At 42.4% G+C, this 13,908-nt stretch overlaps 1 long non-coding RNA gene across 3 annotated transcripts; it reads right to left on the minus strand.

Annotated features, from left to right (window-relative positions):
* Window positions 1-7,111: 7,111 nt before the first annotated feature.
* On the minus strand, window positions 7,112-13,676 carry LOC116658797. 3 transcript variants are annotated; one of them, XR_004314105.1, is made up of 5 exons: window positions 11,919-12,347; window positions 11,610-11,826; window positions 11,206-11,382; window positions 9,152-9,336; window positions 7,112-7,394 (listed from the first exon to the last, which is right to left on the minus strand). It is a non-coding gene; the product is annotated as an uncharacterized LOC116658797 (long non-coding RNA). The 3 variants fall into 3 exon arrangements; XR_004314106.1 differs by lacking the exons at window positions 7,112-7,394; window positions 11,919-12,347 and adding an exon at window positions 13,569-13,676 and having other exon boundaries at window positions 8,568-9,336; XR_004314104.1 differs by lacking the exon at window positions 7,112-7,394 and having other exon boundaries at window positions 8,568-9,336.
* Between the last annotated feature and the right edge of the window lie 232 nt (window positions 13,677-13,908).

A 13,908-nucleotide genomic window follows, 5' to 3' on the forward strand; every position in this document is an offset into this window, starting at 1 on the left:
ACGCCCTGGAAATCCCCTTTGTCCCCCGTTTCAGTTGCAGCTTGGTCACCAGCAGGGGACTTTTCCTCACAGGGCTGTGCAACTCACTTCACAGAACTGTCATCTCTCCACCCCAACCTCCCAAACAGAACTGCAAGTGACATGTTGATTTCTCGCCTTGCGTTCCATCATTACCTTAGTTAACTTTCAGCAGGAATGTCTGGCATGTCACCCGCTTTCAAACTCACTTAAGATAAAAACTGAAGCACTTGGCTGTTAACATGCCAGCAACAGACAGGGCTCCTGGTCTCCATTCCAAGCCTTTAATCTCTCCAGATAGTTCTAATTACGTCAGCATTTGCATAAAAATTTTAAAGGCAAAAATACAGCAATCAGGGGGTTAAAAAAAAAACAAACCAACAACTCCCCTTTGTTCTTAATTGGTAAAGGAAAATGTCCATAAATGGAAATGGTTCAGCGTTTCCTGGACCGTCTGGGCGAATTCCTTGAGCTTGGCCGGACTCCAGAAAACAACGTTCTCTGAAGCAAGCACCCTGGCTGGAGTGGCACGCTTCCATCTTCCACGGAAACGTATATGCTGCTCCCACAGCTAGTTTTCAGGGAGCAGCAGAAGCCGGACCAGAGCTCCAGTGATGCCTTTTTACTTTTTAAGGGGAGATGATCCTTCTGTGCTCGGCTGGTGATACACCTGAGGCCGGGGAGGTGAGGGGAAGTCAAGAGCTGCGCACGAAGAACAACTTCATTTGCATCTTCTTGGTGTAGTTGTTACAGAGAGATACTCACATCAATTACTTACTTAGTGGTAAACAAATGGAAAGGAGTGGAGAGAAGAGGGGCACATGATTTAAAAAAAGGGCAAAATAGAAAAAAAAAAAAGAAAAAAACAAACAAGAGAGGATGAAAGATACTGCAAGGAAACTTCAGTAGACTCAGGAAGGGTGCCACCTGTGAATGCGTTCCCTTTGACTGAAATTCTGTCATCCACTCGCGTGTGGAACGTCCACTAGTAGATTGAATGCCACCCGTGGTTCCTCGCCCACTCTAATAAGAGGACACAGATATTCAGGTTTGCATGAGAGTTAAGGAGCCCACTGCAGTGAAATTCTTCCCTGGATTGCGGGGGTGGGGCTCAGGGCTGCAGCTGTGACAAGATAAGTGGAAAGCTGGGTAGTGGGGGGCCACCCTTATATCAGAGACCGCCCCCCCCCCGCCCCTGCCTTTCAGAAGTAAGAAGCGAGTCCAAGAAATAATGTTTCTATGTGTGTGTCTTAATTTCAGTCTGTAACTTCCCACCTTTAATAATTTATAACATTATAAGGTCTGAAGAACTCAACAGCCTTTAAGAGTCTAACCCTCTGCCTTTAGATAGGAAGTTCTGGATGTGTTTGAAACATCTAGTAACAGTTTTGACAATTACAATACTGACAGCTCTGTGTGCGCCCAGCTCGGTGCTGGGAGTCTTGCAGGGGTTTTGGAGCTGGTTCCTCACCGCTGTCCTCTGAAGCAGGTGCTATTATTATCCGCATTTTGAGGTTACCCAGGCTCCCTCACAAATCCATGCCAATACCTCACTCCAGAGTTATTCAACTACAATGTAAAAACAAATTAAGCCTCTTACTTGAATAAACACATTCTTCTCCAATTAAAAAAAAAAGCTGAGTCGGATTTCAAATAAAAGATGGAATGCCTAAACGTTTTATTTTAATTTTTGCTGAGGGAATCCCCCCTCCCAGTTTTATTGAGCTGTAATTGACATACAGCACTGTATAAGTTTCAGGGGTACAGCATAATGATAATGATTTGTCTAACTTATACCATGAAAGCATTTCCACAATAAGTTTGGTGAACGTGTATCATCTCATACAGATGCAAAATTAAAGAAATAGAAAAACTTTTCTTGCTTGCGATGAGAACTCAGCGTTCATATATAACATCCAGCGGTGTTAATCGTACTTATCATGTTGCACATTACATTCCTAGCACCTGTTTATCTTATAACTGGAAGTTTGCACCTTTTAACTACCTTCATCCAAACCCCACCACCACCACCTCTGGTAACCACACATCTGCCCTCTTTTTCAATGAGTTTGTTTGTTTGTTTTTTGAAGCATAATTGACCTACTAAATGCCTAATCTTTACAAGATATACTATATTCTGCAGTGGACCCCCCACCCGCTCCTAAAGATCAGCAATAGAGATTTGGCTATTAGAGGTGCATTTTCCTTTTCACATTACCTTTCGTAACTCCTCAGTGTACAATGACTTCGGATTTTTACGCAAAATCCTTTGCCATCATCCAGTCAGGTCCTGATGGTTTTCTCTTGACCTGATGCCTTAATCCAGGTATGGGAGCCCTTTATTAAGTTAGTCAATTCTTCAACTCCTTAGAATAATTGGAAACTATTTTCGGCGTGATGTAAAGAGTCCAAGCTGCCGGAAAGAGCTGCAGGATTTAGTAGCTGTCTCCCTGGGCTCAGCTTTTCCAGGGCCTGGTTACACAGAAATCCCCAAACACTCCTGGGTGGGTCTTTTGCAGGAAGCCCGCAGATTAGACTTCGGTTAAAAGGTAAAACTGTGGATCACTGCAATTATGCAAAGAGCTCCAAATAACCACATAAAAATCTAGAGACATTCCTCATTAACCTAAAAATTTCTCTCAGCCTCGGTATGTCTACTTAGATTAAGTAGAAAAATTAATGCAGTGATTCAGACATGTAAACCAAAATGACACACTTGTCTCAACCGTCTGGCTATTTTAGGAGAATATATTTCAGGCCTGAATCATCTGAACAATCGTTTCAATGTTTTGCCTTTTATTGTATGAATGCAGAGCAAAGCAAGGTTTAACTGCCATGCTTTACAAAGCTGCTAATGCCTCTGCTATTTCCTTATCGCGAGGTCCTCTGTCAGTACAGCCCTGGGAAGCAACTTACAAAATCTCAGCTAAAGCAGAATAACCACTTGGCTTTGCAGCAGAATTGTTTCTGTGGAACTGAATACATTTTACATGCTTCACATAAACTTAAAAATGGATTTCACTTAGGCTTTAATTACACACACACACACACACACACACATGGAATGTATTACTTGGACTCTAGGTAGAAAATCTCCTTTGGAGTAAAATTTATGGGCTTTTGTTTGGTTGTTTGGGTTTTTAGGTTTTGCTCCTACATTCAATATTTTCTAAGAAAAGGGCAAATCCAAATCTTCTCCCCTCCAGGGCCTGATGGAAAATCCATCTCAGAGGTAACTGTCCCAATGTTATCTTTATGCTAATCTTTCCTGTTGAAATTTTCTGAAGAATTCTTACTAACTTTATAAATAAATTTGTATTAATAAAAATTAATTTAATGAGCTTCCTTTCAGAACCAGATCTTGTGTAACCAGTCAACCACAAGGTTGATTTTCCCTCCAGAACACTGACAGAGTCAAAAGAGTGAGAACACACAAAATGCAGCTGATTCGGGCCAGTGTCCCCTCACACAGAGCGAGGCTGGACCTCTCAGGAGCATCGCGGAGGTTTTGGGGGGTAGGGGGTGGGTTGCCTCCATGACACTAACTTTAAATGTTTAGGAAAACAGTCCAAAATTTCCTTAAAATGTACTTATTAGCATACTATGGAATTATCACCTATAAATGTAACCAACTCTCCCTTTTAAATATCTGTATTTTCTAGACGTTTTTCATTTGCTATATAAAGTCAACTTTCTTTTATTTTACTAAAAGGACCTCTTAATCATCCCTGGTTCTAGTACTTCAGCATTTGCTAAACCAGAGTATATTTCAACCATTTCCCAATCCCTTGTGACTTTATGAATATATGTCCTTTGCCCTTCTGGCTGAAAAGTCCTATTTTTAGACTCATCTAGTAGTCTGCCCTTGTGATGATTTTGGTTGCTTTTTAAAGGACATTGCCAAGCTTTCCCATGTGTGTATTGACAAAAAGAGACCAGTTTGCAAAAGCATCTTACGCTTGGATGCACCACAGCTTGCAAACTGGCATCATAACAGTTTTGGATGGAGGGCCCCATGCGGGTCACCTTGTACCGCTGTGGCCAGCATAAGAGTATCCGGCAGAGGAAGCTGGGGGGCGGGGCGGGGGCTGGGAGCGGTGGGGAGCGGGTGGGGATAGAGTATTAAAATCCAGCAGGGAGCTTTTCCTGCCAAGCCACACACCCGGGCACGGGCCTGCATGTACCCAAAGGAAGGAAACTGTTCTCCACTGGGGCTCCTTTCAGCCATCAGTGGGAAATGGGAATGAAAGAATCAGTCCACATGGCTTCTTGATTTTGCCTTTGAGGTAAAGCTGGATCCAGATACCACCGTTTTGTTATTCTCATTTACGTTCCCTTAAATATAACAATTAACACCAGTTTTCATTGAATTTCACATTTCAACTTTCTGCTTACTCAGGTTCTTTTGAGCTTTTCCAAAAAAAAGTTTCTTTTCTCTGCATCGATATTTAGCACTAACTTTAGCAAAACACCGTTTGGAAGATTAAACCATGTATTATGTCTTCCAGGTAATTTACAATCATTTTAGAAAGCGTTGCTTACCACACCAGTCTTTGAAGAACATTGCCTTTAGCACATTTTCCTCCATCCAAAAACCTTCCCACTCCCCCCTCTAAGCAAGTTCCCTCTGCATAACAAAATAGGACTTCCGGTTCTAGGGTAATGAAAGTTGAAAAATTATTTTTGGTGTGGAATTTTGGAACAGCGAAACAAACAACTATTGTTTCTGTCTTGTCTCGAAACTCACTTATACTCCCAAAGGGCCATGCTAGTGTGATCGGATGTCTCCTTCCCAGAATCCATGCTTCCTTTTCCAGAGTAAGTTGCTTGCCTGCCTTTATTAAAGATTTTGCCAGCCTGAGTCCCCTGTCTGCACTTTCTAAGGCAGTGTTGTCTAGGGGACATTTCTGCAGTGATGGAAATGCTCTACATGTGTGCTTCCTAACAGGGGAGCCACTAACCACATGTATCTATTGAGCATTTTACATGTGACTGGTGCACTGAGGTGCTACATTTTTCATTTATTTAATTTTATCTAAATTTAATTAGCCACATGTGGTTAGAGGCTACCATATTACATAAATAGCTCAGGTCCAAGACCTTCTCTGGTACCCTTTTTGTAAATGGAATCTCACTCAGCACCTCCTTCACAATGGTCACTTGTAACTAAGTGTTTTTTTTTTTTAATTTGTTTGTTGGTTTGGGGTTTTTTTTTGGGGGGGGTGGTAATTAGGTTTGCTTATTTTAATGGAGGTACTGGGGATTGAACCCAGGACCTCGTGCAAGTTAAGTATGCGCTCTACCACTGAGCTACACCCTTAAGTGTTGTATGTTATAGTCAACAGTCCCTTAATTTGAGTTCTTGCAAAATCAGTGGGTATATAAAATCGTGTGTGGTGAAAAAAAAATTGTTGAAAGTACATTCTTAACAACTTATTGTTTGACTGTTAACATTTTACCCAGCAGAAAGTTTATCTTATGTGTTACCTAAACTTTTCCAAATAACCCTACATTTCTACTGGCAAATATTGCTTTCGTCTTAATACAGTCCTATAAACCAGATGCCTGGAAATGAGGTGTTAAGTTTTATACTCTTTTAGTTTCACCTTCTTGAGTCTAAAATTTGGAAAGCTGCACGTATTTTTTGTTTTCACAATTGCAAAGTAAGGTATTCACATTGCTATACTTGAGGGGTGTTCTATGAGGAATTAAATAATTAGCATATGTAAAAACACCAAAAATGTATTTCAAATTGCCTTCTAGAACACTCTTGAAAATTTACTCAGGTGTTGTAATAACCTACAAAAGGAATTTACCTACAAAAGCTATCACCACCATGCAGATTTTGATTTTATGATTTGATCTTTTTAAGGAAAATAATGTGATGTAAGAAAGAGGAAAGAAATGCTCGTAAGCTATATTTTTCAGTGACGTTAGGCTAAATTATATAAGTCTGAGAAATGTATTTTATGGAGATAATTTTTACGCAGAGAATGTTTTATCACAATAAAACATTGTCCTGTGCTCATTCTTCCATCTACTTGTTAAGTGAATGTTTCTGAGCATGTGCCGTGGGCCAGGCATGGTGGGAGACACTTGATAAGTAACACAGCTCATTCTGTATAATCAGTGGGAGAAGGGTGATAAGACAGGTGCTGTAGGAACACAGTTCATTAGGCGTGAAGGGCGCGCGCAGTTTCAAAGGCTCATCCTGGTACAGTAAGTTGAACTGAAAGAGAGAAATGAATGAATCCTTTCAATCTAGCGAATAAATGGCTACTCCACTGCTTGCTCAGACTATAAATCAGCTTGATGAGCCGAAAGGATTCATAAATCGTATGTCTTTGGTATTGCTGGGGACATCTAGGCTGATCAGAGACTCTGTAGGCTTGTGACCCTTCCAGTGAGTCCCATCTTTCCCAGAATAAACCCCAGAGCCATTATGCAGCCTCTAAGGTCATACCCGAAGTGCCCTGCGCCACGCCTCCAGCCAGTCCCCTCCAGGTCTCTGTCTCCTTCGTTCCGTCCAGCTGCACTGGCCCCTCTGCTGTTTCTCAGACAAGAAGCCCATGCACCTCAGGGCCCAGCCCACCTGAGAACTCTGTGGTCAGGTGCCACCACCCTCCCCTGCCGATCATTCTCTATTTCTTCCTTTGCTTTCTGCTTCTTCTTACCACTTATGATCACTCGACATAAGAGTTACATTTTTTTTTCATCCATCTCTCCTTCTAGAACATAAGCCCCAGGACAGCAGGGACTTTGTGCTGTAACTATGTCTAGAACAGCACCCAGCTCTTAGTAGGCCCTCGGTGACATCTTTTTGAATGAATAATACATGTTTAGTACTGATTTTGCAAGACTGAACTCACTTACCTGTTTCTATATCCCAGTTTACATATTAATATGATGAGGGAAATTATATCTTATCTAAATTACTTCTGGAGAACGTTAGGAAGATGACTAAGTTAATACTATAACTGCTTGCAAGAAAAACAATTCTAAGGCTCAAGCTCTCTTATTTTATCAAGATAATTTCACAGATTGCCAAAGCTATAAATGTATACGAGTAAAAGAGACTAAAATGACTATAGAAGAATTGCACATAACTATAATAAAAGTGTTGTAAAAAAAATCAGATTTCAAAATGACACATTGCTTATAAAAAGTACTTTCTTATGTTTAGAACTTGAAGATGAAACAGGGAAGAGACCTGCCTTTACGACAAAGGATGTGAAGGGAAGACGGAGAGAAAGTCCCGATCCCAAGGGCGTCTTTGCATCCACCTTCTTGGTCTCATCACAGAGTAAGTGTCCTTCAATCCAGATATTCCGCAGTTCCACACATTAAAAGTCATTCCACCCAACCTTTTCTGCTCCCTGGAAGACACATCGTTACCAATCTGGGAAATTAAAAAGAGTTGTCGTGGTTTTATTCTCTATTTTCCATTTATGTTTAAAGACAGAAAGGAAATTTGATAGAAACAGTGTCAACTCTTTTTAGTGTTTGCAAACTTTGAGAGCCATACACAGCAACAGAAACAAAACGATTGTGGTTTCCAGGGTTTTGGGGACAGGGAGGGAGGGAGGGAGGAATGAATAGATGGGGCACAACAGATTTTTAGGGCAATGGAATTATTCTGTGTGATACTGTAATGGTGGCTACATGTCATTATGCATTTGTCAAAACCCACAGAACGTACAACACCAAGCGTGAGCCCTAATGTGAACTGTGGACTTTGGTTGATAATAATGTGTCCATGCTGGTTCATCGATTGTACCAAATACGTCGCACTGATGAGAGATGCTGAGGGGAGGGGAGGATGTATGTGTGGGTGGGGAGGGCTACGTGCTAACTCTGTATTTTCTGCTCAATTCTGCTGTGAACCTGAAACTGCTCTAAAAGAATAAAGTCTATTAAATTAAAAAAAAACTTTGAGAGCCATAAACTTATTTTTTAAAATTTCCCATGAGATAGGATGCATTGAGCTACAAGTAGTAGAAATCCCGACTCAAAGTGGTTTTTTATCATAAGCAAATTTCGAGGCTTGCGCAAGGCTTGAAAATCCAGAGGTGGAGTGGGAAATAGGGCTAAATCACCCTGCGGTCTGACAATACTGTCAGGGATCCTAGTCCCATCTTTCTCCTCTGTCATCCAGAGTTCACTTCGTCTCAGGGCCGATTCCCTTCTAGCCGCAGACTGGTTGCCAGTAGCAAGCAGGGTTATGCGCATCCTGATTCACGTAGGGGTCAGAGGAGCAGAACCCTCTCTCCTCTCCCAAATGTCACCCAAAAATCTTTCCCCTTCCTGACTGGGCCAATTTAGGTCGTATGCCTGCCTCTGAACCAGTCATTATCCCCAGGAAAATGCTTCTTGCTGATTGGTTTAAGCTGGGGCATCCTGATCATTGGCAAGAGAGACGGAAAAACTATGACTGGCTTAGTTAGGCCAGAGGTCGGCAAACTACGGGTGTGGACCAAATCCTGCCCACCAGCTGTTTCTGGAAGTTTTATTAGAACACAGTCACGCTCTTCCTTTGCAGATTATCCGTGGCTCCTTTTGCATAAAACAGCAGTGTTCAGCAGTTACTGACCACAGAGCCTACACATCCTCATTTACTATCTGGCCTTTTACAGAAAAAGTTTGCCAGCCCCTGGCTTGGGTCAACATGGGCCTGCTTTGGAGCTGAGTCCAATCCCCTGAATCATGACACAACTACATGATGAGAGAAAACTGGACTCAGTGGGATCAATGTAGGTTGCTCACCTGTCAGCCTATGTTGATTTTTTCCCCTCTTGTTCTTTCCTGAGCAGAGCTGAACAAGAAAATAACACAGCAGCTTCAGAAGGAAAGCCCACTGGCTTATCCTCATTCCACTCCTCCAGGCTGATTAGTCCTGATTCCTTGTGTTACCTGTGTTCCAATCTTAGCCATGTGTGGTTTTGTTCGTTGGTTGGTTTCGTTTTGCTTTGTTTTCTATTTTTAAACAAACTTTGGGGGGGTGGTAATTAGGTTTATTTACTTATTTATTATATAGAGGTACTGGGGATGGAACCCAGGACCTCGTGCATGCTAAGCACACGCTCTACCACTGAGCTCTCCCCTCCCCCTTGCTTCATTTTCTGCATTGTCTTACAGTTATTTGTTAATTCTGTGGAACCAGGCGATTCAAACTCTCGACCAGATCTTCAGTCCACCAGCAGCACGCATTCCCTGGAGTCCTCTGCAGCCACAGAAGTCGCCCTCTTGCAGCACTGGTCAGTCACAGGAAGAACCACCGCTGTGCACATTCACATCATGAGATTCCAGGTGAGCCGCTTCCTGCCAAAACAGCGATCCGATCTATCTTTATTTTTCATAGCTTTTCTTGTTTATTTCTATTATGACAGAAGCAATACATGTCCACTGGAGATACATTAGAAAACACAGATAACCAAAGGGGGAAGAAAAGAGAGGACTTGTCACCATCCCACACCCCGGGGAACTTTCAAAACAAACAGCTTCTTCCGGAGGTGAGGTCTTCCCTCCATGTGATCTGAACTCGCTTTGACTTTTCCAGCAGGAAGTTGTGATGGAATATTTTATTTTTTTAGTTGCCTGTATTTATGAAGTTTCTAAATGGGTCTATTCTTTGACTAGCCTTTCTAAGAGTCTTTATAAAGTTGTGAACTTTCTGACCATTTAAGGAAATTTATGGAAAAGGACAGAGTTTGAGAAGTTGCTGTTTCAAATTACTTTTTCAACATCTTCTGCACATCTTTTGCAAACATGTCAGAGAACCTAGTTATTAGAGGGAGGGTATAGCTCAGAGGTAGAGGGCTTGCTCACCATGCATGAGGTCCTGGGTTCAATCCCCAGTGCCGCCATTAAAAAAATAAAACAAATAAGTAAACCTAATGCCCCCCACAAAAAATAATAATAATTTTTTTAAGTATCATGCAAAAAGAAAAAAAAGAAACTAAAAAAAAGAGAACCTAGTTCTCTTTGTTTGGGCTGGTATATACAATTTTGTCTTACTCTGTAAATAAAAAGGAGTGAGCCTTTCTGAAATACAGGGTTGGGAAAGTCTGCTCAGCCTCCCAAATCCTCACCCAGGCACACCTGTGGGTTCTCTAATGCTCATTACAGAAACCACTTGAAAATGCCCCAAGGTTGGGTTGTTTCCAAGCCATCAGGTGGGCACAATGTTAGGTTTAGGGCTAGAATCAACTATAGGATGGGACTCAGTATCACTGCACGCCCCCGCGGGGGATCCGAGCGCGGAATCAGAGCCAGTGCCGTAATTAGCAACTAGGCGGAACTCCAGAGAGCGGCGCCTCCCGCCCTGCTCGCGCGCCCCTGCACCACCGTTATTTCTCTGCGGGGTCCGCCGAGTACCGCCGACACCTCGGGTCATAGCAACTCCAGCCCCCATAGTCCAAGGACACACGTTGACAGGACTGTGAACCCCTGGATCCCTGGAAGGGAAGGAGTGAATGGGGGAGGGCCGTCCACAAATAAGAGAGGCTTAAAGAACACTGGCTTTACGTTAAAAAAAAAAAATGAAACGTTGCCACTTGCGGCTACATGGATGGAGCTAGAGAATATTATAATTAGTGAAGTAAGTCACACAGAGAAAGACGAATATTATAGGATATCACTTATATGTGGAATCTAAAAGTGATACAAATGAATCTATATACAAAATGGAAACAGACTCACAGGCATAAACAAACTTAAGGTTACCAAAGGGGAAAGGGAGGCAGGGAGAGAGAAGGTAGTATTGGATTAAGAGATGCAAACTTCTATATAGAAAACAGATAAGCAACAAGGATTTACTGTATAGCACAGGGAATTCTATTCAGTGTCTTAACCTACAAAGGGAAATAATCTGAAAAAACATATATATATAATTGAATCATTTTCTGTATACCTGAAACTAACACAATATTGTAAATTAATTATATTTCAATAAAAAACAAAAACAAAAACCATATAAACCCACTCTCCCTGGGGCCCAGACCGTGATTTTTATCCCAGCCCCGGCTCCACCCTTACAGGCACGGTGATCTCGGGTCCTTCAGCTTGCTAGGGCTCGTTTTCTTCCTGGATAAAATGACAGTAACAGCACTTACCTACCTCACAGCGTGCGCTACCGTGCAGGCGGAAAGCCATGAGTGGGTGAATTACCACGTACGTATTAGCGCTCACCTTTGGAAGGGGAAGTGCACAGAAGCGAGGGGCGGGGAGCTTGGGGACACACTTCTCTTCCCTTCACATCTCTGGCCTGTGGAGCTCGTCCTTACAGGGTTCCGACTGCCCCGAACTGCCCGATTCATCATCAGACTTCTCTGCGTCAGATGGACTTATGAGAGCAGTGGGGTTTACCTTTCAGCCAAGCAATTTAAAAAAAAAATAGATTTTACTTTTTAGAAAAGTTATAGATTTATAGAACAATTGAGTATATAGTACAGAGAATTCCCACATACGCCGCGTTCATTTGCCCCATTACATCTTACGTTAGGATGGCATGTTTGTTACAACTGATGGACTGATGTGGATACGGTATTATCAACTAACGTCCGTATTTTAATCCAGATTTCCTTCGTTCTTACCTCATGTCCTTTGGTCTGCTCCCGGGATGCGTCCAGGGCACCATATTACACATGATTGCGGTGTCTCCTTAGATTCCTCTTGGCGGTGACAGTTTCTCAGACCAGTTTTCGATGACCTTGACAGTTTTGAAGAGTCCTGGTTATGTGTTCTGTACGATGTCCCCCCACTGGGATTTTTCTGATGTTTTTCTCGTTATTAGGCTGGGGTTGTGAGTTTCTAGGAGGAAGATCACAAAGGTCAGAGGCATTTTCATTTCATTGTATCAAGGATACACATTGTCAACATGACTTCTCACTGTTGAAGCTGACCTTGGTCGCCTGGCTGAGACAGTGCTGGCCAGGTTTCTCCACTGTAAAATTACCTTTTCTCCACCTTCCACATCGGTCTCTTTGGAAGGAAGTCCCTACACGCCACCCACACGTGAGGGTGGAGAGTTACCCCCAACCTGCGCGAGGGCAGAGTACTTAGAATTATTTGGAATCCTTCTGTGTCAGGGATTTGTCTTTTCTCCTCCAGTAATTTTTCTAGTCTAATCTTTGTTTGAATGAATTATTTTATTTTTACTAAGGGCCACTGAAATTAATCAAAAGCCGACTTCCCTCAAATTGCTATCCTTTTAAAACGCACCACTTTCTGTAACTAAGTATTACTCTTTGGGGTGTTCTTAAGCTGGGCACAGGGGAAAAAGGACAAAAACAAGATTTCTAAAACCTGACTTAATCTTCTAGTCAAGTGTCACAAAGAGCAGCTCTGGAATTAGCAATTCCTCAGTAACTCTACACGGAAAGATCTGAAAATGAATAAGGAATTAAAAATAAAATGAGCCAATGTGAATGAATAGCTGTGAGCCAAGTGGAAAAGCATCCTTTGGCAAGTTTAAACTGGTTACCTCAGCATGTCCTAAAATGTGCTCTCAGTGTTCTGGGCCACTAGGCTCCTTTTGTGGGCATGAATCCTGCCCCTCCCCAAAAAGGAAGCGACTGTCATTCCCCTTTCTTTAGATCCATCTGCTCTTAAAAATTAAACACACACACACCCCTCACCACCTACCACACACCACCAAGCAACTTGAGAATAAATTCTGTGTTTCAGAATTAGAATAATTAGAATTCAGATAATTGGCTGGGAAACCCCACGGACATCTCCTAGGCAAGACTGCTTGTGAAACTGATGAGTGTATGTTTGGGTCGGATCAGGCTTCAGCCACCACTGACTGCGTTCTATCAGAATACCTTTTCTCTTAAAGCCATCCAAATTTGCTTCCAAAGCACAGGCTGCCAGAATGAGGCACTTGTTCATTCCTCCAAAGTTGACCTCAAGACAGAGAGACCGTTAACATGCTCGGGTCAGGCCCAGCCCGAGCCACGGCATTCCGCGGCTCTGACGCAGTTCTTTGGAAACCCACCCGTGGCGTGGTGCACAGGCGCATCCACTCCCCTGCGGTGGAGGCCTGGGTTCCTGTCTTGTCCTGTTCTGCTGTGCCTCCACAAACACCTGAAAACAGGCCTTTGTGTGGACCTGGTATCTCGGGCCATTAAAACGAGTCGTGGGGGTTTCCCTTGAACAGCTCCACTGTAATCACGGTGAAGATTTTTAGAAGGAATGACCCCGGTCAGCTCAGAGCCTTCTCAATTTCCCACTTCCTGTAAACGCAGCAAATGGAGAATCCTTGATTAAATGGAAAGTTCAGGAAAGAAAATGGTGAAGCCAAATATGGTCTCTGGCTACCGAAACCTCTGCTAACAGAGTTTTCTACAGCGTGGCTCATTCACCTTGCAGACTAAGGCGTTCATGCCTGCATTTTACAACTTAGGCGCCCTCCCTTGTCACCCACGTTGCCTAAAGCATGATTATTACCATCTTTCTGGAAGATTTTGGACCTTGTTCATTCTTAATCATTATGTTTACTCTTGAGCACTACCATTAATGTAGACAGCGTAAGCCAAATTTTTGCTCACCGTTCGACTTCATTTGGAGATTTTTTGATACTTGTCTTTTTTTTTCAGCGAGATCATTGATATGAGCTTTTATTTTTGAGATGTTTTTCTTTTCAGTTAACTCAATTGCTGAAAAAAAAATTCAGTCAGATTAAGAGTTCTGATTAAGGATTTCTGGGTAAATGGTTTTCAAATTCTTTGCCTAGGGGAACACTTAAACGAAGGCTAGATTGCAGAATGCATGTGGCAACCGCAAAAGGAAATGCAGTAATCTGATATTTGGTTAGAGCAAATCAAATATCTCTACTTAAATCACCAGCTTTACAGAAATTACTCAGGTATACTTCATCAACCCCAAGTA

Source organism: Camelus ferus, chromosome 21 (genome assembly GCF_009834535.1).
Source record: "Camelus ferus isolate YT-003-E chromosome 21, BCGSAC_Cfer_1.0, whole genome shotgun sequence".
In the NCBI taxonomy this organism is placed as follows: domain Eukaryota; kingdom Metazoa; phylum Chordata; class Mammalia; order Artiodactyla; family Camelidae; genus Camelus; species Camelus ferus.